Source organism: Hylobates moloch, unplaced genomic scaffold (genome assembly GCF_009828535.3).
Source record: "Hylobates moloch isolate HMO894 unplaced genomic scaffold, HMol_V3 SCAFFOLD_19, whole genome shotgun sequence".
Taxonomy (NCBI): Eukaryota; Metazoa; Chordata; class Mammalia; order Primates; family Hylobatidae; genus Hylobates; species Hylobates moloch.
This window is the reverse complement of record NW_026652294.1, coordinates 73697770-73724804: the sequence shown is the minus strand read 5'-3', so window position 1 is coordinate 73724804 and position 27035 is coordinate 73697770. Positions and strand designations below refer to the sequence as shown.

At 39.2% G+C, this 27035-nt stretch overlaps 1 pseudogene; it reads right to left on the bottom strand.

Annotated features, from left to right (window-relative positions):
- LOC116458411 (heterogeneous nuclear ribonucleoprotein A1-like 3) lies at nt 1-26630 on the bottom strand (annotated as a pseudogene).
- Between the last annotated feature and the right edge of the window lie 405 nt (nt 26631-27035).

The following is a 27035-nucleotide window of genomic DNA, read 5'->3' as shown; positions in this document are numbered from 1 at the left end:
TTAAAATCTTCCGCCACTGCCATAGCTACTGCTGCGACTGGAACCACCATAGCCACCTTGGTTTTGTGGTTTGGCAAAGTATTGGCCTCCACCACCATAGGGGACAGAGCTTCTGCCTCCAAAGTTTCCTACCTTCAGGGATCCAAAATTTGGAGACTGATTGTTGTAACTGTCAAAATCACTGTAGCTTCCACCACCTCCAAAATTGCTTCCATCATTACCAAATCCATTGTAGTCATCTCCACTGCCACCATATTCACCACCACCACAGCTGTCACCAAAGCCACCACGACCATGGAAGTTTCCTCCATGACCTAAGTTGTCATTCCCGTTGAAACCACCTCCAGGACCACCACCAAAGTTTTCAGAACCACTCTTGCTTTGACAGGGCTTTCCTAGCTTCACAGTTGTGGCCATTCACAGTATGCAATTTCTGAATGACAGTCTTATCCATGGAGTCATGGTTGTCAAAGGTTACAAAGGCAAAACCCCTTTTCTTGACAATGCCTTGGTCAGTCATGATTTCAATCACTTCAATTTTTTCCATACTGTTCAAAATGATCTCTTAGGTGATGTTCTTCAGTGTCTCCTTTAATGCCACCAACAAATATATTTTTCACAGTTAACTGGGTACCTGGTCTTTGAGAATCTTCTCTTGAGACAACTCTCTTTGGTTCTACAACTCTATTTTTTTTTTTTTCTTCTTGAGACAGAGTCTTGCTCTGTCACCCAGGCTGGAGTGCAGTGGTGCCATCTCGGCTCACTGCAAGCTCCACCTCCTGGGTTCATGCCATTCTCCTGCCTCAGCCTCCTGAGTCGCTGGGACTACAGGCGCCCGCCACCACACACGGCTAATTTTTTGTATTTTTAGTAGAGACGGGTTTCACCGTGTTAGCCAGGATGGTCTTGATCTCCTGACCTCGTGATCCGCCCGCCTCAGCCTCCCGAAGTGCTGGGATTATAGGCGTGAGGTTCTACAACTCTTCCATCTACCTTGTGTGGCCTTGCATTCATGGCTGCATCTACCTCCTCCACAGTGGCATACGTGACAAACCCACAGGCCCTGGAGCGCTTGGTGTTTGGATCTCTGATTACCACACAGTCAGTGAGCACTCCCCATTGCTCAAAACGGCTCCTCAGGCTCTCATTGGTTGTTTCAAAGCTCAACCACACTCAGCTATTTGGGCTCTTTAGGAGACTGACTTAGACATGACCGGCAGGGAGACGAGAGAATTTAACCATGCGTCCTTGGTGGCCTCCACGGGCAGGTAGGTTTTTTTTTGTTTTGTTTTGGTGAATAGTTTTCCCAACATTTTATTATAAACGTTATCAAATATACTGAATAATTGAAATAATCAGAAACAACAAATTTGCATATATCCCCCATCTTTTTTTTTTTTTTTTTTGAGACAGAGTTTCCCTCTGTTGCCCAGGCTGGAGAGCAATGAGGAGTGGGGGTATCTCAGCTCACTGCAACCTCTGTCTCTTGGGCTCAACCGATTCTCATGCTTCAGCCTCCCAGGTAGCTGAGATTATGTGCACTGTGCACTACCACATCCGGCTAATTTTTGTATTTTTAGTAGAGACGGGGTTTCACCATGTTGGCCAGGCTGATCTTGAACTCCTGGCCTCATGTGATCTGCCCACTTTGGCCTGTCAAAGTGCTGAGATTACAGGCGTGAGCTACCACACTCAGCCACTACCATCTAGATTCTACAATTAGCAATTAATTTGCTTTTTTATACATTTATTCAACCGTCTATTTGTTGATCCCTCTGTCCATCCATTAATCCATCTTTTTTTTCTGAGGCATTTCAAGGTAAGTTGTAGATATCAACATACTTCATTCAATACTTCAGCATGCATATCATTTTTTAGAGTTTAATGTCATGTATATGAGTTTGTCTTGGTAAGATTTTACATATAGTAGATGCACAATCTTTATTTTATTTATTTATTTATTTTTGGAGACAGATCTCTGTCACCCAGGCTGGAGTGCAGTGGTGCTATCATGGCTCACTGAAGCCTCAACTTCCCGGGCTGAAGTAATCTTCCCACCTCGGCCTCCTGAGTAGCTGTGTCTATAGGTGCATGCCACTAGGCCTAGCTAATTCCTAAAATATTTTTGTAGAGACAGGGTCTCACAATTTTGCCCAGGCTGGTCTCACACTCCTGGCCTCAAGTTATCCTCCCACCTTAGCCTCCCAAGTAGCTTAGATTACTGGCATAAGCCACCATGCCCAGCCTTGATGCACAATCTTAAGTACACCATTCAGTGAATTTTGACAAATGCATACACTTATATAATCCAAACTCCTATCAAGATACAGAATATTTATATCTTCCCAGAAAGTTCACTCACATTCCTTCCCAGAAAATCCCCACATATCCATCCCTCAAAAGGCAACCACTACTCTCACATTTTTCAACATGGCTTAATATAGTACAGTGTGTAAGAGTTTCAGTGTTCCATCACCTCGCTGACATTGGTGTTGCCAATCTTTTCATTTCAGACATTCTTATATATTAATAGTAATATATCTTTGACTAATGATTTTGAGCATTTATTTGTGTGTTCATAGCATTCTCATATCTTTCTTTGTGAAATATTGGTCTAAATCTTTTGCCCATTTTAAACTGGGTTGTCTTTTTTTCTTTCCTCTATTTTTGAGTTGGGATATTATTTTGTCACCCAGGCTGGAGTGCAGTGGCACCATCATAGCTCCCTGCAGCTCAAACTCCTGGGCTCATGCTATTATCCCACTCTAGCCTCCCAGTTCCTGAGATTACAGGTGTGAGCCAATGCACTCTGATGTCTCTTTATTATTGAGTTGTATTTTTATTTTGGATAATAGTCCTTTTTCAAATATATATATTTGCACCTTTTTCCCAGCCTGTGGCTTACCCATTCACTTTCTTAGCACTGTATTTTGGTGCAGAATATTGGCTCATCCAGTTATGCAAATCTTTCAAGTACTGACACATTTCATTATAGAAAATTAAAATAACATTCTTTTTTTAAATTTTATTATTATTATACTTCAAGTTTTAGGGTACATGTGCACAACGTGCAGGTTTGTTACATATGTATACATGTGTCTTGTTGGTGTGCTGCACCCATTAACTCGTCATTTAGCATTAGGTATATCTCCTAATGATATCCCTCCCTGCTTCCCCCAGCCCACAACAGTCCCCATGTGTGATGTTCCCCTTCCTGTGTTCATGTGTTCTCATTGTTCAGTTCCCATCTATGAGTGAGAACATGAGGTGTTTGCTTTTTGTCCTTGTGACAGTTTACTGAGAATGATGGTTTTCAGCTTCATCCATGTCCCTACAAAGGACATGAACTCATCATTTTTTATGGCTGCCTAGTATTCCATGGTGTATATGTGCCACGTTTTCTTAATCCAGTCTATCATTGTTGAACATTTGGCTTGGTTCCAAGTCTTTGCTATTGTGAATAGTGCCGCAACAAACATATGTGTGCATGTGTCTTTATAGCAGCATGATTTATAATCCTTTGGGTATATACCCAGTATTGGGATGGCTGGGTCAAATGGTATTTCTAGTTCTAGATCCCTGAGGAATGGCCACACTGACTTCCACAATGGTTGAACTAGTTTACAGTCCCACCAACAGTGTAAAAGTGTTCCTATTTCTCCACATCCTCTCCAGCACCTGTTGTTTCCTGACTTTTTAATGATGGCCATTCTAACTGGTGTGAGATGGTATCTCATTGTGGTTTTGATTTGCATTTCTCTGATGACCAGTGATGATGAGCATTTTTTCACGTGTTTTTTGGCTGCATAAATGTCTTCTTTTGAGAAATGTCTGTTCATGTCCTTTGCCCACTTTTTGATGGGGTTGTTTGTTTTTTTCTTGTAAATTTGTTTGAGTTCATTGTAGATTCTGGATATTAGCCCTTTGTCAGATGAGTAGGTTGTGAAAATTTTCTCCCATTCTGTAGGTTGCCTGTTCACTCTGATGGTAGTTTCTTTTGCTGTGCAGAAGCTCTTTAGTTTAATTAGATCACATTTGTAAATTCTGGCTTTTGTTGCCATTGCTTTTGGTGATTTAGACATGAAGTCCTTGCCCATGCCTATATGCTGAATAGCATTGCCTAGGTTTTCTTCTAGAGTTTTTATGGTTTTAGGTCTAACATTTAAGTCTTTAATCCATCTTGAATTAATTTTTGTATAAGGTGTAAGGAAAGGATCCAGTTTCAGCTTTCTACATATGGCTTGCCAGTTTTCCCAGCACCATTTATTAAATAGGGAATCCTTTCCCCATTTCTTGTTTTTGTCAGGTTTGTCAAAGATCAGATAGTTGTAGATGTGCAGCATTAATTCTGAGGGCTCTGTTCTGTTCCATTGGTCTATAACTCTGTTTTGCTACCAGTACCACGCTGTTTTGGTTACTGTAGCCTTGTAGTATAGTTTGAAGTCAGGTAGCGTGATGCCCTCAGCTTTGTTCTTTTGGCTTAGGATTGACTTGGCGATACGGGCTCTTTTTTGGTTCCATATGAACTTTAAAGTAGTTTTTTCCAATTCTGTGAAGAAAGTCATCGGTAGCTTGATGGGGATGGCATTGAATCTATAAATGACCTTGGGCAGCATGACCATTTTCACGATATTGATTCTTCCTACCCATGAGCATGGAATCTTCTTCCATTTGTTTGTGTCCTCTTTTATTTCATTGAGCAGTGGTTTGTAGTTCTCCTTGAAAAGGTCCTTCACATCCCTTGTAAGTTGGATTCCTAGGTATTTTATTCTCTTTGAAGCAATTGTGAATGGGAGTTCACTCATAATTTGGCTCTGTGTTTGTCTGTTATTGGTGTATAAGAATGCGTGTGATTTTTGCACATTGATTTTGTATCCTGAGACTTTGCTGAAGTTGCTTATCAGCTTACGGAGATTTTGGGCTGAGACAATGGAGTTTTCTAGATATACAATCATGTCATCTGCAAACAGGGACAATTTGACTTCCTCTTTTCCTAACTGAATACCCTTTATTTCCTTCTCCTGCCTGATTGCCCTGGCCAGAACTTCCAACACTATGTTGAATTGGAGTGGTGAGAGAGGACATCCCTGTCTTGTGCCAGTTTTCAAAGGGAATGCTTCCAGTTTTTGTCCATTCAGTATGATATTGGCTGTGGGTTTGTCATAGATGGCTCTTATTATTTTGAGATACGTCCTATCAATATCTAATTTATTGAGAGTTTTTAGCATGAAAGGCTGTTGAATTTTGTCAAAGGCCTTTTCTGCATCTATTGAGATAATCATGTGGTTTTTGTCTTTGGTTCTGTTTATATGCTGGATTACGTTTATTGATTTGTGTATGTTGAACCAGCCTTGCATCCCAGGGATGAAGCCCACTTGATCATGGTGGATAAGCTTTTTGCTGTGCTGCTGGATTCAGTTTGCCAGTATTTTATTGAGGATTTTTGCATCAATGTTCATCAAGGATATTGGTCTAAAATTCTCTTTTTTGCTTGTGTCTCTGCCAGGCTTTGGTATCAGGATGATGCTGGCCTCATAAAATGTGTTAGGGAGGATTCCCTCTTTTTCTATTGATTGGAATAGTTTCAGAAGAAATGGTACCAGCTCCTCCTTGTACCTCTGGTAGAATTCGGCTGTGAATCCATCTGGTCCTGGACTTTTGTTGGTTGGTAAGCTATTAATTATTGCCTCAATTTCAGAGCCTGTTATTGGTCTATTCAGAGATTCATCTTCTTCCTGGTTTAGTCTTGGGAGGGTGTATGTGTCGAGGAATTTATCCATTTCTTCTAGATTTTCTAGTTTATTTGCATAGAGGTATTTATAGTATTCTCTGATGGTAGTTTGTATTTCTGTGGGATTGGTGGTGATATCCCCTTTGTCATTTTTTATTGCGTCTATTTGATTCTTCCCTCTTTTCTTCTTTATTAGTCTTGCTAGCAGTCTATCAATTTTGTTGATCTTTTCAAAAAACCAGCTCCTGGATTCATTGATTTTTTGAAGGGTTTTTTGTGTCTCTGTGTCCTTCAGTTCTGCTCTGATCTTAGTTATTTCTTGCCTTCTGCTAGCTTTTGAATGTGTTTGCTCTTGCTTCTCTAGTTCTTTTAATCGTGATGTTAGGGTGTCAATTTTGGATCTTTCCTGCTTTCTCTTGTGGGCACTTAGTGCTATAAATTTCCCTCTACACACTGCTTTGAATGTGTCCCAGAGATTCTGGTGTGTTGTGTCTTTGTTCTCGTTGGTTTCAAAGAACATCTTTATGTCTGCCTTCATTTCATTATGTACCCAGTAGTCATTCAGGAGCAGGTTGTTCGGTTGCCATGTAGTTGAGCAGTTTTGAGTGAGTTTCTTAATCCTGAGTTCTAGTTTGATTGCACTGTGGTCTGAGAGACAGTTTGTTATAATTTCTGCTCTTTTACATTTGCTGAGGAGTGCTTTGCTTCCAACTATGCAGTCAATTTTGGAATAGGTATGGTGCGGTGCTGAAAAGAATGTATATTCTGTTGATTTGGGGTGGAGAGTTCTGTAGATGTGTATTAGGTCCACTTGGTGCAGAGCTGAGTTCAATCCCTGGATATTCTTGTTAACTTTCTGTCTCGTTGATCTGTCTATTGTTGACAGTGGGGTGTTAAAGTCTCCTGTTATTATTGTGTGGGAGCCTAAGTCTCTTTGTAGGTCACTAAGGACTTGCTTTATGAATCTGGATGCTCCTGTATTGGGTGCATATAGATTTAGGATAGTTAGCTCTTCTTGTTGAATTGATCTCTTTACCATTAGGTAATGGCCTTCTTGGTCTCTTTTGATCTTTGTTGGTTTAAAGTCTGTTTTATCCGGGACTAGGATTGCAACTCCTGCCTTTTTTGTTTTCCATTTGCTTGGTAGATCTTCCTCCATCCCTTTATTTTGAGCCTATGTGTGTCTCTGCACGTGAGATGGGTTTCCTGAATACAGCACACTGATGGGTCTTGATTCTTTATCCAATTTGCCAGTCTGTGTCTTTTAATTGGAGCATTTATCCCATTTACATTTGAGGTTAATATTGTTATGTGTTAATTTGATCCTGTCATTACGATGTTAGCTGGTTATTAGTTGATGCAGTTTCTTCCTAGCATCGATGGTCTTTACAATTTGGCATGTCTTTGCAGTGGCTGGTACTGGTTGTTCCTTTCCATGTTTAGTGCTTCCTTCAGGAGCTCTTTTAGGGGAGGCCTGGTGGTGACAAAATCTTTCAGCATTTGCTTGTCTGTAAAGTATTTTATTTCTCCTTCACTTATGAAGCTTAGTTTAGCTGGATATGAAATTCTGAATTGAAAATTCTTTCCTTTAAGAATGTTGAATATTGGTCCCCACTCTCTTCTGGCTTGTAGAGTTTCTGCCGAGAGATCAGCTGTTAGTCTGATGGGCTTCCCTTTGTGGGTAAGCCGACCTTTCTCTCTGACTGCCCTTAACATTTTTTCCTTCATTTCAACTTTGGTGAATCTGACAATTATGTGTCTTGGAGTTGCTCTTCTCGAGGAGTATCTTTGTGGTGTTCTCTGTATTTCCTGAATGTGAATGTTGGCCTGCCTTGGTAGATTGGGGAAGTTCTCCTGGATAATATCTTGCAGAGTGTTTTCCAACTTGGTTCCATTCTCCCTGTCACTTTCAGGTACACCAATCAGACGTAGATTTGGTCTTTTCACATAGTCCCATATTTCTTGGAGGCTTTATTTGTTTCTTTTTATTCTTGTTTCTCTAAACTTCTCTTCTTGCTTCATTTCATTCATTTCGTCTTCCATCGCTGATACCCTTTCTTCCAGTTGATCACATCCGCAACTGAGGCTTGTGCATTTGTCACATAATTCTCATGCCATGGTTTTCATCTCCATCCGGTCCTTTAAGGACTTCTCTGCATTAGTTATCTTAGTTAGCTATTTGTCTGATTTTTTTTCAAGGTTCTTAACTTCTTTGCCATGGGTTTGAACTTCCTCCTTTAGCTCGGTGTAGTTTGATCTTCTGAAGCCGTCTTCTCTCAACTTGTCAAAGTCATTCTCTGTCCAGCTTTGATCTGTTGCTGGTGAGGAGCTGCGTTCCTTTGGAGGAGGAGAGGCACTCTGATTTTTAGAGTTTCCGGTTTTTCTGCTCTGTTTTTTCCCCATCTTTGTGGTTTTATCTACCTTTGGTCTTTGATGTTGGTGACGTACAGATGGGTTTTTGGTGTGGATGTCCTTTCCATTTGTTAGTTTTCCTTCTAACAGTCAGGGCTCTCAGCTGCAGGTCTGTTGGCATTTGCTGGTGGTCCACTCCAGACCCTGTTTGCCTGGGTATCAGCAGCAGAGGCTGCAGAACAGCGGATATTGGTGAGCAGGAAATGTTGCTGCCTGATCATTTCTCTGGAAGTTTTTTCTCAGAGAGGTATCCAGCAGTGTGAGGTGTCAGTCTGCCCCTACTGGGGGGTGCCTCCTGGTTAGGCTACTCAGGGTTCAAGGACCCACTTGAGGAGGCAGTCTGCCCAGTATCAGATCTCCAGCTGCGTGCTGGGAGAACCACTACTCTCTTCAAAGCTGTCAGACGGGGACATTTACATCTGGAGAGGTTACTGCTGTCTTTTGTTTGTCTGCACCCTGCCCCCAGAGGTGGAGCCTACAGAGGCAGGCAGGCCTTGAGCTGTGGTGGGCTCCACCCAGTTCGAGCATCCAGGCTGCTTTGTTTACGTACTCAAGCCTGGGCACCAGTGGGTGCCCTTCCCCCAGCCTCACTGCCACCTTGCAGTTTGATATCAGACTGCTGTGCTAGCAATGAGCGAGGCTCCTTGGGCTTAGAACCCTCTGAGCCAGGTGCAGGATATAATCTCCTGGTGTGCTGTTTGTTAAGCCCGTTGGAAAAGCACAGTATTAGGGTGGGAGTGACCCGATTTTCCAGGCGCCGTCTGTCACTCCTTTCTTTGATTAGGAAAGGGAATTCCCTGACCCCTTGCACTTCCCAGGTGAGGCAATGCCTCGTCCTGCTTTGACTCATGCATGGTGCGCTGCACCCACTGTCCTGCACCCACTGTCCAGCTCACTCCCCAGTCAGATGAACCCGGTACCTCAGTTGGAAATGTGGAAATCACCCGTCTTCTGTGTCGCTTACCCTGGGAGCTATAGACTGGAGCTGTTCCTATGTGGCCATCTTGGCTCAGACTAAAGTAACGTTCATTAATAGCACCACTAATCTCATCAGAAAAGTTTTTATGTATTGAAAGGCTGTCAAGCTTGTGCTGGCAGGTATGTGTTCCAAAATTCCAGTCAGGTACTATGTCTTATGCCTGTAATCCCAGCACTTTAGGAGGTCAAGGCAGGAGGGTTGCTTGTGCCATAGAGGTCGGGCTGCAGTCGTCCATGATCACACCACTGTACTCTAGCCTAGGTGACAGAGTGAGACCCTGTCTCTAAATAAATAAATAAATGAAAAACCTATGCTTTCATAAAACATAAATTCTAATTTTTGCTTGAAAGCTTGAATTTTATATTTATCACATAAGTTTTTCCTGTTGAAATAAGCTAGTTTTATTCCTTTTAAATAAAATGTTTGTCAGTATCTTATTCTGAATAGCCATAGTTTAACAGTCACTCTTTGAGGTAAAAAATGGTGCTCCGTGAAAAACTCAGCTAATTCACCTCACGACTCAAACAATCACACAAGTGCTCTTCCTCAAGAAAACCATCATACGTCTGTATACAGCAGAAGTGCTTTATGTGTACTTCTGATTTCATCATATAGAATATTAAAAATATGTATAGTTAATTACTCAATTAAAAAGAGGGTAAAAGTCCTTAACAGACACCTCACCAAAGAAGATATACAAGTGGCAAATAAGCATATGAAAATTGCTCAACATCATGTCATTAGAGAATTGCAATTTAAAACAATGAGTTATCACTACATATCTATTAGAATGGCCCAAATCCAAAACACTGACAACACGAAATGCTGCCAAGAATTTGGAGAAACAGGAACTCTCGTTTGTTGCTGGTGGCAATGCAAAATGGTAGAACGACTTTGGAAGACAGTTGGGCAGTTTCTTACTGAACTATTAAACATAGTCGTTTTAGTAAAATTAAACATACTCTTACCATATGATCCAGTTATTCAGCTTCTCTGTATTTACTCAAATGGATTGAAAACATATCCACACAAAAACCTGCACATGAATGTTTATAGCAGCTTTATTCATGTTTGCCAAAACTTAGAAGCTGTAAAGAAGTCTTTCAGTAGGAGAAAGGATAAATAAACTGTGACACATCCAGGCAATGGAGTATCATTCAGAGATAAAAAAAAACAAATGAGCTCTCAAACCATGGAGAAACACGGAGGAAACGTAAGTGCATATTACTGAGTGAGAGAACCCAATCTGAAATGGCTATATAATGTATGATTCCAACATATGATGCTCTGGATAAAGGAAAACTATGGATTTAGTAAAAAGATCAATGGTTGCCAGGGGTTTGGTGGGAGAAGGGAAGGGACGAATAGGAGCAGCATGGAATTTTTTTGTTTCTTTGTTTTTTGAGATGGGGTCTCGCTCTGTCACTCAGGCTAGGGTACACTGGTGTGATCTCAGCTCACTGCAAGCTCTGCCCCCTGGGTTCCTGCCATTCTCCTGCCTCAGTCTCCCGAGTAGCTGGGACTACAGGTGCCCACCACCACACCCGGCTAATTTTTTGGCATTTTTTAGTAGAGACGGGGTTTCACCGTGTTAGTCAGGATGGTCTCGATCTCCTGACCTCGTGATCCACCTGCCTCAGCCTCCCAAAGTGCTGGGATTACAGGCGTGAGCCACTGCACCTGGCTGAAGCATGGGATTTTTTAGGCAGTGAAACTATTCTGTATGATCCTGTAATGGTAGAAACATGACAGTATAAAAAACTTACGGAATTGTACAACACCAAGAGTGAACCCTAATGTCAACTATAGACTTTAGTTAATTTTAATGTATCAGTATTGGCTCATGATTGTAACAAATATACCACACGAATGTAAGATATTAATAATAGGGGAAACTGTCAGTGGGAGATAAAGAGGGTATGTGGAACTCTCTGTAAGATCATCAAAATTTTTGGAAAAACCTAAAATTGCTCTAATAAATTAAGTCTGTTAATGAAAAAAAGATGTACATTCAGGGGCCAAGAGTTAATTAAATTAATAATTTTTATTGATTCATCAAGAATATTCTTAAGTAACACTGGTTTTTTCTTCTTTTTTTTTTTTAAACTGAGTTTCTAGTGGTATAAAAGACAGTAATTGTTAAGTGTAGTTTGGTGCCACTGCCTTGACTCATGCTAAGGTCCCAGCAGTTTGGTCCACTATTGTTTTTGCCCCACTGGTGTAAATGTCAACACAGTAAAAAAAAAAAAAAAAAAAAAAAAGGCAAATATTATCTTCATATTATTTTGATCCCTAGGAGTCCATGACTCATGTTTTAAGAACTATGGGACTTTCACATTTTTAGATGCAATTTTCTTCATATTTATCATCTTGGGAAGTTTTTAATATTCTTGAATCTATAAATTTATGCTTTCACTAAGTGTGGGAAATTTTCAGTGATTATTTTATCAAATACATATATTTTTTCTATTCTCTCTTTTTTCTTGTGCGACTTCATTAGATAAATGTTAGAATATTTGATACTGTACTCTAGTCCTTGAGGCTCTGTTCTATTTTTTCACCAATGTTTTTCTCTCTTCTTCAGCTTGGATAATTTCTACCCATCTATGTTTAAGTTCAGCAACTTATCTTTCATCCTATGCTTTTAAGTTCACCCAGAGAATTTTAATTTTCTTTAAAAAAGAGTTTCGGCCAGGTGCGGTGGCTCACACCTGTAATCCCAGCACTTTGGGAGGCCAAGGCGGGTGGATCACTTGAGGTCAGGAGTTCAAGACCAGCCTGGCCAACATGGTGAAACCCCGTCTCTACTAACAATACAAAAATTAGCTGGGCGTGGTACGCACCTGTGATCTCAGCTACTCGGGAGGCTGATGCAGGAGAATCCCTTGAACCCAGGAGGCAGAAGTTATAGTGAGCCGAGATCACACCACTGCACTCTGGCCTTGGTGACAGAGCAAGACTCTGTCTCAAAAAAAAAAAAAAAATTTTTTTTAAAGAGAATTTGCATAATGCCATTTTTTGTATGCAGTCCTTTAATGAATTTAACAATGCCATACTTATTGCATGCCTACACTTTCAGTTTTCTAATACTCTTTGAATGAATTAGGTTATTTCTTTTTAGAAATTATACATATAATTTAGAAATTTTATAGTAATAAATAATTGTGTATATTTAAAATGTATAGTGTGATGTTTTGATATATGTATACATTGTAGAATGATTAAATCAAGCTGATTGACATATCCATAACCTCATATATGTTTTGTTGTTGTGAGATAATTTAAAATCTACATTCTTAGCAGTTTTCAAATATATATTCAAATATACGATATAATTTTTTCACATAGTATATTTTTACTTCTAGAAAAATTGTTTTGTTCCTTTTTACAGTTTTTATTTAATGAATATCCTATCTGTCCATTCATTAAAAGCGTATTTTTCCCTCCCATTTTTGAGCATAATGTAATGGATGCTTTAAAATCCTAGTCTTTATTCTTACAGCTAGATCATTTTGGGGTTAGGCTCCATTGATTTTTTTCTTTGTATTATATCTTTGTGGGACTAGTAATTATGAATTTATCTTGGACAGTCACACCCCCCAAGGCCTGAGCTGAAGTGGCACATCATCCTCTGAGGAATTGGTGCCCTGGCCAATGTGAGCAACTGTGCATCCCAGAGATGGGATGATGTAGTACCATGCGTCCCAGGGAATTAGGGCAGCGACTGAGCTGAGACACAACACTTACAGGCCACATAACTCTACTGCCCTGCTTTCCTGGAGCTGGACTAGCTCTAGAATCTGAGCTAGAGAGACTCTGCTCCCTGGGGAGAGCCCTGCCCCTCTATCCAAGAAGTAGAGTCATTGTTCCATGACCCACAGGGCTCAAACGACAGCTGTGCTCTGCCATTTTAGGGTACTTTGTTGCCATTGATCCCGGTTTCACAGAGTCTAGGATACTTCTGGGTCCCACTATCCCAGGATCTAGAGTCACCACTGTATGATGCTTCATCCTCTGGGGTATGATTTGCTACTGAGCCCTATGACTCATATTCCCAAATTGCAGCCATACCCTGCTCTGTAGGCCCAAACCTCCAGAGTACCCTTCTTCCCCTGAGCCAGGCCAGAGTTTTGCCCTGCCCTCCAGGGATAGAATCACAGCTACGATTTGGCTTCCTGGGCCTGAGCTGCTAGAAGGTGCCTGAGAGTCACAGAACCTGAGTCTGTGAGCATGATACATCCAACCTGGCCACAGAGAACAAACCTGAACCCTAAGACCCAGGTGCCACAATGGGGTCAGAAGACCCTGAGCTTAGGTCTGTGTGGCCCCTCAGCCACCCTGAGCACCTGCACCTGGAACTCAGAGCCTCTACAACTGCTTATAGGCCATGTCAGACCTGACACTAAGAGGGATCCCTTTGGCTAAGTCTCCATGTTGTGGGGAATCCCAAAATAGGAAGACCCTAAAAACTCTTGCCACTAAAGAGATCAACAAATTACACTGCTGCTGTCACTGCCCCAAACTTCTTCAGCCTAGGTTAGAGCTAATGAATTAATTCAGCAAAGTTTCAGGATACAAAACCAAAAGGAAAAATCAGTAGCATTTCTAGACACTAACAATGTACTAATGGAAAAAGAAATCAAGAATGCAATCGCAGTTATACTAGGTACAAAAACACCCCTAGGAATCAATTTAACCAAGAGGTGAAAGATCTCTAAAAGGAAAACTATAAAACACTGATGAAAAAAATGGAAGAAAACATAAATAAGTGAAAAGATATCCATGTTCATAGATTGGAAGAATTAATATTGTGAAAATAATCATACTGTCAAAAATGGTCCACAGATTCAGTGCAATCCCTATCAAAATACCAGTGACATTTTTCACAAAAATACTGAAAACATAATAGCTGTACACATTTACAGGGTACACGTGATGTTTTTATATAGGCATACAATGTTTTGATCAGGGTAATTGGGGTATCCATCACCTCAAGCATTTATTATTTCTTTGTGTTAGGAGCAATTCTGTTGGCCAGTTTCTCTGGTGAAGTGCTTCTGTTGGCCAGAATGCAGAGCTACCTCCAAAATTTGCATGTTAGCCACTATGAGCCCCACCCCAGGTGGCCTATCCCTGTTTATACCACCACCACCCGTGCCCCATGTTCCCCATGGGGCAAGACAGGAGTGATCTGTCTTCAGAGGGCTCCAGACTGGCGAGGAAGCTGAATGTTTGCCTCCAACTCTCTTTTCCCACAGTGGAAACTGTGGACCTAGGAGAATCCTCTCGTGTGGTGCTGTGCAGGCTTGGGGGAAGTATACTTTGCAGTCAGATTGAAGCTATTCCTCTTACTCTTTGAATGCAGCTTTTCTCCACTCTGCTGTCCCAGAGGGTGTGTTAGCCTCACTTTCAAGTTCTGAGGTATTCACAGAGGAATTCTTGTCCATGGATAGTTGCTAGTTAGATTTCTGTGAGGGATATTGGAGCCAAAGAACTTCTATTCTGACAACTTGTTCTTAGATCAAGCTTTCTTGTTTTGATTTCCTTCTCATTTCTTTTTCTGTATATTTTGAAGTTTTTTCCTTAGTGATTTTCTGGAGATTACAATTAATATCATAACTTTACATCAATAAAGTTTAAATTAATACCAATGCCTTATTTTCAATAGTACGTAAATACTGTACTCCTTTTCAGCCCCATCCCTTTCCCCTTTCTGTCGTTATCGTCACAATTATATCTTTATACATTGAATGCACATTAACATAGCATTTTAATAATTGTTTTGTTCATTTGTCATTTAAATCATATAGAAAAGAGTTATAAACCATATATGCAATACTATTGTCCTTTATATTTACTTATGTAGCTACCTCTACCCTGTTCTTAGTGTCCCTCCCTTTCACCCTGGAGGAGTCCCTTTAACATTTATTGTAGGGCAGGTCTGCTAGTGACAAACTCTCTCAATTTTTATTCTATATTATGAATATGTTTTATTTCTCCGTTAAAAATAGGCTTTGTTTTCTACTCTGGTGGCTGAGGCAGAAGAATCCCTTGAACCTGGGAGGCACAGGTTGCAGTGAGCCAAGTTTCCACCACTGCACTGCAGCCTGGGCAACAGAGCGAGAGCGAGAGACTCCATCCTCCATCCCCACCCCCTGGCAAAAAAAAGGCTTTGTTTTTAATAGTAGTAGTGACCATTTTGCATTCCTACCAGCAATCAGTGAGTTCCTGTTACTCTACACCCTTGCCAGCATTTGGTGCTGTGAGTGTTTTGGAGTTTGGTCATTCTTATAGGTAGGTAGTAGTATCTTATTGTTTTAATTTGCAATTCCTAGTGAATCTATATGTGTCTTTGTATTTAAAGTGCTTTTTTAATTTTGTAGACAACGTATATCTGGGTCTTATTTTCTTTCTTTCTTTGTTTCTTTTTTGGTGGGGGACGAGGTCTCACTCTATTGCCTAGACTGGAGCGTAGGGGCATGATCATAGCTCACTGCAGCCTCCAACTCCTGGGCTCAAGCAACCCTCCTGCTTCAGTCTCCCCAGTAGCTAGGACGACAGGCAAGTGCCACCACACACAGCTAATTTTTAAATTTTCTATAGCGATAGGGTCTCACTATGTTGCCTAGACTGGTCTTGAACTTCTGGTCTAAAGCAATCCTCCCATCCTGGCCTTCCTAAACACTAGGATTATAGGCATGAGCCACTGTGCACAGCCTAGGATCTTTTAATTCACTCTGGTAATCCTTTTAGTTGGTGTATTTAGACCATTGATTAGTGATTATTAATGTAGTTCGATCAATTTCTACCATATTTGTTACTCTTATCCATTTTTTGCATTTGTTTTGTTCCGATTTTTGTCTGCCATTCTCTCTCTACCTTTTGTGGTGTTAATTGAACATTTTATATGATTCCATTTTCTCTCCTTTCTTAGCATACTATTATACTTTTTTAAAGGCTTTTTTTTAGTAGCTCCCCTAGCATTTGCAATATACATTTATAGCTAATCCAAGCCTCAAATAATGCTATACTGCTTTATGGATAGTACCAGTACTGTATAACAACAGAATAGTTCTAATTTCTCCCTCCAATACCTTGTGTCATTATGGTCATTCATTTCACTTTTACAGAAGTATACATAGAGTATATCTATATGTATATAAACATACATAATTAAATACTTTGTTGCTATTTTGACCTCCCAAAGGTCAAGCTGGGATTACAGGAGTGAGCCACCACACCCAGCCTGAAAAATAAATTTTTAAATTTTACCTTGACTTATTCCTTTTCTGATGCTCTTCCTTTCTTTATGTAGAACTGAATTTCTGACCTATATAATTTTCCTTTATTCTGAAGAACTTCTTTTAAAATTTCTTCAAGGCAGGTCTACTGGCAACAAGTCCCCTTAGTTTTTGTTTGCCTGAGAAACTCTTTATTTCCCCTTCACTTTTGAAGGATAATTTTATAGGGTACAGAATTCTAAGTTTGTGGGTTTTTTTTTTCTCTCAACACCAAAGACTTTACTTTTTTCTTTTCTAGCTTGCTTGGTTTCTGACAAGAAGTCAGATGCAATTCTCATTTTTCTTCCTCTATAAGTAGGATATTTTTTCCTCTGGCATCTTGGAAGGTTTTTTTTCTTTAAAGTTTTTTTTTTCTTTATCCTTTATTTTCTGCAGTTTGAATATGATATGTCTAGTTATACTTTTTTTTAAATTCATTTTGCTTGTTGTCTCTGAGTTTTTTGGATCTGTAGTTTAATATTAGACATTAACTTGGGGAAATTATTAGTCATTATTGCTTCAAATATTTCTTCATTTCTCTCTTCTGTATTTGATATTTTCATTATATATATATTTCACTTTTTGTAGTTGTCCCACAGGTCATGGATATTCTGTTCTGTTTTTTTCAGCCTTTTTTCTCTTTGCTTTTTCCATTTTGAAAATTTCTATTGGCATATCGTCAAGCAAGCCTTTTTTTCAGCCGTGTCTAGTCTAGTAATGAGCATTCTTCATTTCTGTTACAGAATTTTTGATCTCTAGCATTTATTTTTTATTATTTCTTAGAATTTCCATCTCTCTGTTTACATTGCCCACTTGTTCTGGCATATTGTGTACTTTATCCATTAGAGCCCTTGGCATATTAGTGATACTTGTTTTGCATTCCTGGTCTGATAATTTCAACATTCCTGCCATATTGAGTTTGGTTTTGATGCTTGCTCTGTCTCTTCAAATTATATTTTTTGTTTTTTTGGTTTTTTTTTTTTTTTTGCTTTTTAATATGTCTTGTGATTTTTAATTAAAAGCCAGACAGGACATACTGACTAAAAGAGCCTCCAAAAATAGACCTCTGTTTTTGAGGTGGTAAGGTGTTGGGGCAGGGAAAGCATTCTATAATCCTATAATTAGTTCTCATAGTTCTCAATCTTTCAGTGAGTTTTTTTCTCCGGACTATGAACTTCATAAACATTTTTCAATTTTCCTCCCATCTCCTTTCTTAGGTCACACAGAATGGCTAGAGGTAGCTGGAGTCTGGTATTTTTTTTCTCCTACACAGAAGGCTGGAGGTGGCTTGAGTTGGGTATTTCCTTTCTCTTAGGTGGGTTACACTCTGATAAAACCTCAGTAATTTAGGTTATGGTAAACTATTTTCTCTCAAGGGTAGGCCTTGTTTAGAACAGGATGTTCTGTCATATTTCAAAAAGATTACTTTTCCTCTCCTCTGGCAGCAGCATTCAATGATTTCTCACAAATTTTCACTATGGAACCAGGTTGAGCTCCTGGAGTTAAAACTCACAAAAGTGTTCTCCTCCCAACCTAATGACTGAGTCCCTTTGACATTTTTATATCTTAGCTTTGTTCACATTGAGCCTCCAGCAATTTGTCAGTTACAATTTAGATTTTCCTACCTTAGCACTGATTCTGGTGGAGGTTTCTGCTCATGGGTTTCCACTCCAGGAAGTCATTATTCTCTGTATTTTCCTTTCTCTCCCTCTCTCTCTCTCCCTCTGTCTGTCTCTTTCTCTCTCTCTCTTTAATTTTTAGGGCAGTGGTTTGCCTTATAATCTCACTTCTCTTACACATCTAAGTAGAATTATTAATTTTTCAGTTTTCCCAGCTTTTAACTTATTGTTAGGATGAAGTGACAACTTCATGTTCCAGAAACGGAAAGTTTTTCTTCATTTTTTTGAAGAATGAGTTTGCCAGATATCAAATTTTTAGTTGACAGTTTTTCTCTCAGCACTTTCCACATGTCATCCTTCCATATTATGGTTCCGTTGTTTGTGGATGGATATCAGATTATAATATTATTTTGGATCCCTTGTATGTGATGAGTTGCTGCTTTCTTGCTACTTTCAAGATTCTCTATTTTCGGCCTTTGACAATTTGACTATAATATGCCTTCATGTGGATGTCTTTTACTTTATCTTTCTTTGAGTCACTGAGTTTCTTGGATATATAGATTCATTTCTTTAATCAATTTGGGATGTTTTTGGCCATTTTTTTTTTTCAAATATTGTTTCTGACCCCTTTTCTCTTCTCCCTCTGGGACTTATATTATGGGTATGTTGGTATGCTTGATGAAGTCCAAGAAATCTCTTAGGCTGTGTCCATTTTTCTTCATTCTCTTCTCTTTCTATGCCTCAGAATGGATAATTTCAATTGATTTATATTTAAATTCACTAATAATTCTTCTGCCAGCTCAAATATCTGTGGGACCCCTTCAGTGAATTTTTTATTTCAGTTATTTTAGTTTTCAGCTCTAGAATATTTATTTTTTTTAGTTCCTTTTTATAGTTTCTATTTTTTTCTTGATAGTCTCTGGTGAGAAATTATTCTTTTGGTTTTCTTTAGTTGTTTGAACATGTTATGACTGTTATTTTAAAGGCTTTGTCTAGTAAGTCCAATGCCTGAGTTTCCTGATGGACATTTTCTATTAATTTTTTTTTCTTGAATTGGCCATACTTATTTGTTTCTTACATGCCTCAGATAAGCTAGACATTTAAATATTATAATGTAGCAACTCTGAAAATATGATTCTGCCCCCTCTCTATGGTTTGTTGTTCTTTGTTATAAGGTTGTTGTTTAGTGTCTTTTCTACAGTGTGTATTTTCTACAGTGTGTATTTTTTCTACATCATGTATTTTTTTTTTTTAAATGTGTGGCCACTGAAGTCTATGTTCAGCTAGCTGTCTGTTAGTGGTGTTTTAACAGAGTTGCCTTAAGTACCTGGAGCCAAGAGAGTCAAAAAGGAGGGCAAAAATCCTCTACCAGTCTTTGTAGATTGGTTCTGTGTTGGGTACTCTTTCAATGCCATGTCAGGCCATTGACAACTCTGTCTTAGCCTTCACTTTGGCTGTGCAGTCTGCAGACCAATTGCATGTAAATGCTTAGGGTCTTCCCAGGCCTTCTTAAGGCCTGTTTCTTGCCCTGGATATGGTCATGGCCTTCTGATTTCTCTGTATTTTAAAATTTCTATTCTCCCACGTTTCTCTTTCCCAATGTCTTTCTTTCCAGGTTTCTCTGTCTATTTCTTCTTCAAAGTATTGTCCCTTGTCCCAGGCTGCTGTGTCCAATACATGTGTCTTTAAATGCTTTCAACAAAAGTCTCCTTGGGAGCTGCTCCAGCCCTGGGAACGCTGCGAGTCAGACAAAACAGTTTTAGCTAGTTCGTTAGCTGCTTTCGCAGATAGACAGAACCCTGGAGTTCTCTACTTTGCCATTTTCAGCCCATGTTATGCATTATAGTGGACCTAATTTTGGTTGTTGAATAACATTCTAACTAGCAGATGTACCATAATTTATTTATCATTTTCCAATGTTGAACATTTTGTTTGTTTATAATTTTTTGCTTTTTTAGATAAGGCTACAATGAAAATCTTTCTACATATAGTTTTTACCATTTCACCAGATTCTTTAGGATGCATTCCCAGAAATATAGTTACTAGGTCTGAGAAGATGACCATTTTAAGATTCTTGATACTATGATCAAATTGTCAAGAAGATTGTACTGATTTTTATTTCAACCTCATGAGTAATCTTAAACTTAGAATTTTTCTGAAATAGTTTTGTCACTGTCAAAAGTCTGTGAGAAGTGATACATATTTTAACTTCCTTTTAATGTTTTAAAGAAGTGCTTCTCAAACTGCCATGTGCATAAAAATTATCCCAGGATCTTGTTGGAAAGTAGAACTCAATTCAGAGCATCTTTGGTAGAGCCTGAAACACTGTGTTGCTAATAAGCTCCCAAGGTGTTCTGATACTGCTGGTCTGTAGATCACACTGTGAGTGGCAAGACTTGAGGTTTAAACTGCAGCAAAGAACAAAGCAGGAAAACCCTTCCTGAGTTTTAAAAGAAAGCAAGTTTGAAAAACCTCATTAAAATTTTTTTTTCCAAATAAAGTAATCTCCCACAGTTGCCTAAATTAGATCAACGATCAAGAAAATAACACAAGCTTGCTATTGATATGAATGAAGGCTAAAAGAGGAAGTAAAATTAGAGATACTGCCTGGGGTTTTGACTAAAATACCCAATATAGAGAGTTCCTCTCTCTAAGAAGTGTATTGAGGCTTGAACTTTGATATTAAAATTAGTGTTAATGATAATCTTTTATCTAGGCAGGCAACATATACAGTTTTTTCATTCAAATGCATAAGTATCTTTGGTATCATGAATTTCTCTGTAGAAATATTACATAGTATACAAATATGTCTAAAAATGTCTTTTTTATGTTAAACAGATGTTCACCAATACCTTTATTTTTCATTGGGCCGATTTTAAATATTATTGTTATTCTAAGCAAATTCAAATTTCCTGATATTTGGGTGATATTTAATCAAGGCACTAGCAAATTTCGTCATCAGTTTTGTGTCCTGGAAAATAAAGGATAAAATACTATAAAAATTATTTTAAGTTTATATCATCTGATAGTATAATTTATTTATACATTATCATCATTAATATAATAGAGGAACTGCCTTTATTGTTATCTATGACAGGAATTCTAGAACAGTGGCATGAAAGAACTCTCTCCTTCCCTGTGGAAGACCTGGATACGCCATTTGGTCTACGTCTCAAGTCAATTCGGTAAGTACTTATTGAGAGAGCATTTTTTGTTCTAGGCATTTTGATAACTACAACAACTATAAGATAAAAAGTCCTTACCATTCAGTTGTTTCCAAATTATTTTAACTGTGAAATAATTACCACGTAATGTTTTTCAGAGGGAAATGTGGCACACAGATAGTTGTGACAGTCCACCTTTTGGGTTCTGCAAGTTGTTTTAGGTTGAGGCTTATAGGAAGCATTAGAGATTGCAAAGTGAAAAAAATTGAATGCTACCATTTTCAGGCCAATTTTTACTGATTACATAAACAAATGTCAAATTGTTCATTCAGAGCTATCTTCAGATGCTCAATATTTTATAAGTGACTTACTACTATGTTGAAATGGTGAGAACAGATTCTCCATTGACATTTCTCAGCCTGTAACTTATGTTATGGCCCTTCTTTTTTTTTTTTTTTGAGACGGAGTCTCACTCTGTCGCCCAGGCTGGAGTGCAGTGGTGCGATCTCGGCTCACTGCAAGCTCCGCCTCCTGGGTTCACACCATTCTCCCGCCTCAGCCTCCAAAGTAGCTGGGATTACACGCGTGTGCCACTACTGCCTGGCTAATTATTGGCCCTTTTTAGTAAACATAAAATTCACACACACATACAAACGCACACCTACCCTGTGTTAAGTTTTTAAATATGTGAAGAATTCTAAATAACTTCATCTAGGCCTAATTTCAGGAGTCATGTCAATATTAAGAGTCATACCCTAAAAGTAGTTTAATTTGCTGGTATAGGCATTGATGCCTTCAAGTTTCATTTAGTACAATTTATCCTTAATACTTGGGAGATAAATGGAGATGAGAATGTTTTTGCTCTATTTTTTTTATTCAGTCAATCATTCTACAGAAGGTTTTAGTTTCTTCTTCCTGCCTTTATTTACTCTGACTTTTCTTCCAAGAACCCCTGATTTTTGCCTTGTAGACCTGGACCTTCACATTCAGGGGTGCAGGGGACTCTTGTGGTGAGGCACGCAAGGTGCTGAGAATGGTTAAGGAAAAGGGTGGAGGCTTCATCAGAGTAGGTTCTGGTGAATAATTTTCTGAGCTGTGTGGCACTTCTTAAACAAATCAGGTGGACTCTGTGTAAATCTCAAGTCTTTCAAAAACTGGTGAATGAACCAGTCTCCACACTAAATATATGCCACAGTTACTGATCTCCATCACAGCAGACATTTCTGTTTAGACAGGGCCCCAGAGATTAAATATGAGTGTTCATGAGTGTCTTCTTATGCCTGCTGGATGCCTATACCTTGCAGGGCAAGGGATGATGAGGATAGTTTATCAATTCCAGTCCAATCTTATGAATTTCTCCTTCATTTGATAGTGGGTTTTCCAGCATCATGTAGATTTGTATATTTCAAATATATCTGTACACTGGAATCAACTCGGAAACTTTTTATAAAACAACGCTTTGGCTCCTCCCCAGATCAGTTGAATCACAGTCCGTAGGGGTAAGGCTAAAGTGCTGAGATTTTTAAAAATTCCTAAAATGATTCTCACACACAACCATAGACTAGGAACCTTTAATGTAGAGCAATGGTTCTCAAACTCAGCTGCACATTAGATCCACTTGGGAATTTAAAAATATCCTGATACCCAGGCTGTACACCAGACCAATTAAGAATCAGAATCTATGGGGGTTGAGGCTCAGACATTAGGCCTTTTTTCCTTCTTTGTTGTGGCGGAGCATTTTTTTCAACTAAATCAGTATTTTTTAACAACCCCCAGGCAATCACAATATGGGGACAAGTTTGAGAACCATTGGTGAACATCCTTTCACTCCATGTAATAGTTCACACCTAATGCAAATACGCCCCTGGCCATGAGTGAATTATATCAGTGCTTCTCAAACATAAATGTTCATATGATTACCTTGGGATCTTGTTTCAATGCAGATTCTGATTCAAGAGGGATGTCACTGAGAGTCTGCATTTCTAACAAGTTCCCAGGTGATGCTGATATTACTGGCTAAGTGACCACACTTTGATTAGCAATGAGTTTTGCCACTGAAAATGGCATCTGAATGAACCTTTAAATTAATAAATTTAAAAAAATGGAATATAGGCATTCATATACAGGCCCACACTTAAAAATAATTAATTATATTTGATTAGCCTGCACTTATATTTCTGGTAAGAGATCTTATTTTATTTTATTTTCATTTTTTTCGGACAAGATTGTAGTGGTGCAGTCTCGTCTCACTGCAACCTCCATCTCTAGGGTTCAAGCTATTCTCTTCCCTCAGCTTCCCGAGTAACTGGATTACAGGCGACCGCCACCGTGCCTGGCTAATTGTTTGTGTTTTTAATGGAGACAGGGTTTCACCACGTTGGCCAGGCTGGTCTCAAATTCCTGACCTCAAATGGTCCAGCCACCTTGGCCTCCCCAAATACTGGGATTACAGGCACGATCCACCACGCCCAGCCCAAGAGATCATATTTTACTTAGGTAACTTAATAAGACAATTAAGGAGATTGTGTAGCCCCAGATAATACTGCAATGTTTTAGATAGACCATGTGTCAGGAAGACTTTAAAAAGATTCAAGCATTGAGTAGTTCCATGTACTAGAGTAGTGTTTTTAAATTTTTGGGAGTAACAGACCTCTTTTTATTAAAACAAATTTAATTACAAAATCCATCCCATTTTACTTACCAAACAGGGACATGTTTTCCCATATGTGTGTGTGTGTGTGTGTGTGTGTGTGTGTGTGTGTGTGTGTGTGTTGTGTGTGTGTGTGTGTGTGTGTGTGTGTGTGTGTGTGTGTGTGTGTGTATGTATCTGTTTGATGGGAAAATATGTCCCTGTTTCTGGAAACCCTGAACTATTTCTACACAGCCTCTTGTTCCTCAGAGAGTGGGCTGCAACTCTATGATACAATGTATGGAGAATATAAGAAATCTATTCTGAGAATTCAATTCAGCTTATGTTAAGCTTAAATATGAAATCTTCATTTACATGATATGGCTTGTGGTCAAAAGGTTAATGTAGTCATTCATAATTCATTAAGAAACTTCCGTTGTTGGCTTCTTATAAGTCAGTCATAGTTCTAGGAAATGAAATTAATAGTGGGAAGATCTAATCAAAATTAATAGAAGAAATAAATTTTTTATCCCTAAGTTGAAATTTATGCTAATTATGCAAAAATTCAGAAAATTACATAAAAGCACAATGTAGAAACTAAGTTACCTATAATGTCATCCCTCAGAAATAACCACTGTTAACATCCTTTAATAGAAATATGCTTCTAGATTTTCTTCACGTGTACATACACATTTTTTTCTTTCATTTTTTTCTTCTTTCTTTTCTCTTTTTTTAAGTGAGATGGTATCATGTGTGTTGCACTGCAGCCTGCTGCTTTTACTCATTCGTATGTCGTGGATCTCAAAGTTTAGATTAGCCCGATCCAAGTGCATTGCCAGATGGTCGCTTAGAGGTGGTGATGGTGGCTTTAGCCTCCTAATAAACTGTATGAGGCATCCAAATAAATATTTAGTTCAAGTAAAAGATACCCCAATAAATACTTAGTTCCAGTAAAAACAGAGTGCTTGGTAAACAATGTTGCTTCAGTATAAATTCTTCTATGGGACTGGCACTGCCCTTCCAACTAGATTGTCCCTTTTAGACCCCTTCCACAGAGCCATCACTGCCAGTCTGGAATGATAAATTTGACTAACCTGTGTGAGATTGGGTGAACAATTAAAAACTTCGTTTTACTGTTTCTCACACCTCCATTATTCTCTTGAGGTGTTTTATCGTCATTCTTTTCACACATACTAACAACCAAAAGTGATTTTCCCTCCAATCCACTTAAATTAACCAACTCCACTCCTTCTAGTACATTCGTTGTCAAAGCTCACAAGAAAATGGGGATGAATTAGGCTTCTTCTTTCCTGGCCTCTCTCCCATCAACATCCTTCAGACAAGACTAAACATTCCAGACAATAACATCCATACAAGAGGTTGCTTTCTTAAATCTTAAAGGAATATTACAGTGTAAAGAGAATACATATTGAAATACTAGCTTCTGTTTAAAAAAAGTGGTGGAAGAAAGACCACAGTTCACCCTTGTGCTTGACAATCATTCAAACACAACAAGGAGAATGAGAAACAAAAAATGCAAATGCTGGCTCGGTGGCTCATGCCTGTAATACCAGCACCTTGGGAGGCCAAGGCAGGCGGATCACTTGAGGCCAGGGATTTGAGACCTGGCCAACATGGTGAAACCCTGTTTCTGCTAAAAAATACAAAAATTAGCTGGGTTTAGTGGTGCACGCCAGTAATCACAGCTACCTGGGAGCCTGAGGCATGAGAATCACTTGAACCTGGGAAGCAAAGGTTTGTGTGAGCCAAGATTTTGCCACTGCACTCCGGCCTGGGTGACAGAGCAAACCTCTGTCTCAAAAAAAAAAAAAAAAAAAGTAAATGCCATTTTTGATAAATCTAGGAGATAACTATAATTATGAACCACAAAATACAAGGAGGGACTATGGGTGAGAAGAATTCTCATGGCTGTGGAGTCTAGATTAAGCCAGCAGAGGATAGTTCTCCAAAGTAGGAGGCACACCTTGATTTGAGAGGCAACAACCTGTTTGGAATGATAGAAATATGGTGGCCAAGCTGGCAGCGAAGCTTTCCTACAACCTCACTGCCTTCTGTACTTTTATCTCCACTATTTCTAGGTCACTCTCTTAAGTACCCTAACTCCAAGAATCCTTCAAACAACCTCCTTCTGGAACAAACCATTCATTCTCTTCTGGTTGCCCTCACCCACCTCATATCACCTCCTTGTTTACCCAGTTTAAATTTCTTGATCAATTATTGTATCAGTTATTTGCATACATTCTTCATTTCCTTGCCCTTTTTTCACTTCCTCTTACTCACCTGGGAAAATTCCAACCCTGCTTTATCTTAGATTCTGAGCTTTGACTTGTGCAGGTGAATGTGGGTGGAGAAACCCCACAACCGTGCTGCTGTGTCTCAAACATGCCGCTGAGGCATCTGGTGGGCTCTGAATGCTGCTTGGTAATCAGAGTACGTGTTCTCGGTCCTTTCACCCTCCTGCTCTTCTAAATGACTTCATGTTTTCACTTTTACCTTTGCACTCCAACGACTCTAATATTGTCCTCAAGCCCCCCAAAATTTACTGTCAGTTGATGAACTTGCTTCCTATATATAGAAAAAAAGAATCTATCAACAAATGGAAGAATGAGTTGTCGGTCTTATGTCCCATGAGCTGCCTTCTCTTACTCTTTGGCAGCCACGGAGGTGCTCTGCTTAAGAGAATTTGCTATGAGGTGTGTAGTTGGCTGACAGCCTCCCGCTGATGAACTTGTGGTTTCACACTCAAAGCTCTTTTCAGGGTTTATACTCAAAGCTCTTTCTTCCTCTTCCCACATGACTCTCAGGCCCCTCCCAGCCAGGATACTAGAGCTGGGTCATTTTTGCCTCACATGTGATTCTCCTAACAGGCAACCTCTGTTTTGCTATCTCTTATTGATCTGATAAAGACTTTCTCATAGTGGCACTATGGTCTAAGTCTCCTCCTACCCAATCTTTCTCCTCCCTTTTCATTCTTTAAGCCTTATTGAGATTTAATTCACATATCACACAATTCACCTATTTACAGTGTACAATACTAGTTTTTACTATAATCAGAGTTATGCAACCATCACCACAATCAATCTCAGAAAATTTTTATCACCCAAAAAAGAAACCCATACTCTTTCGCGGTCACTACCCAATTTGCCCCCTCTCCGTGCTCCAAACCCTTATGGCCCCAGACATCCACTAATCTACTTTAT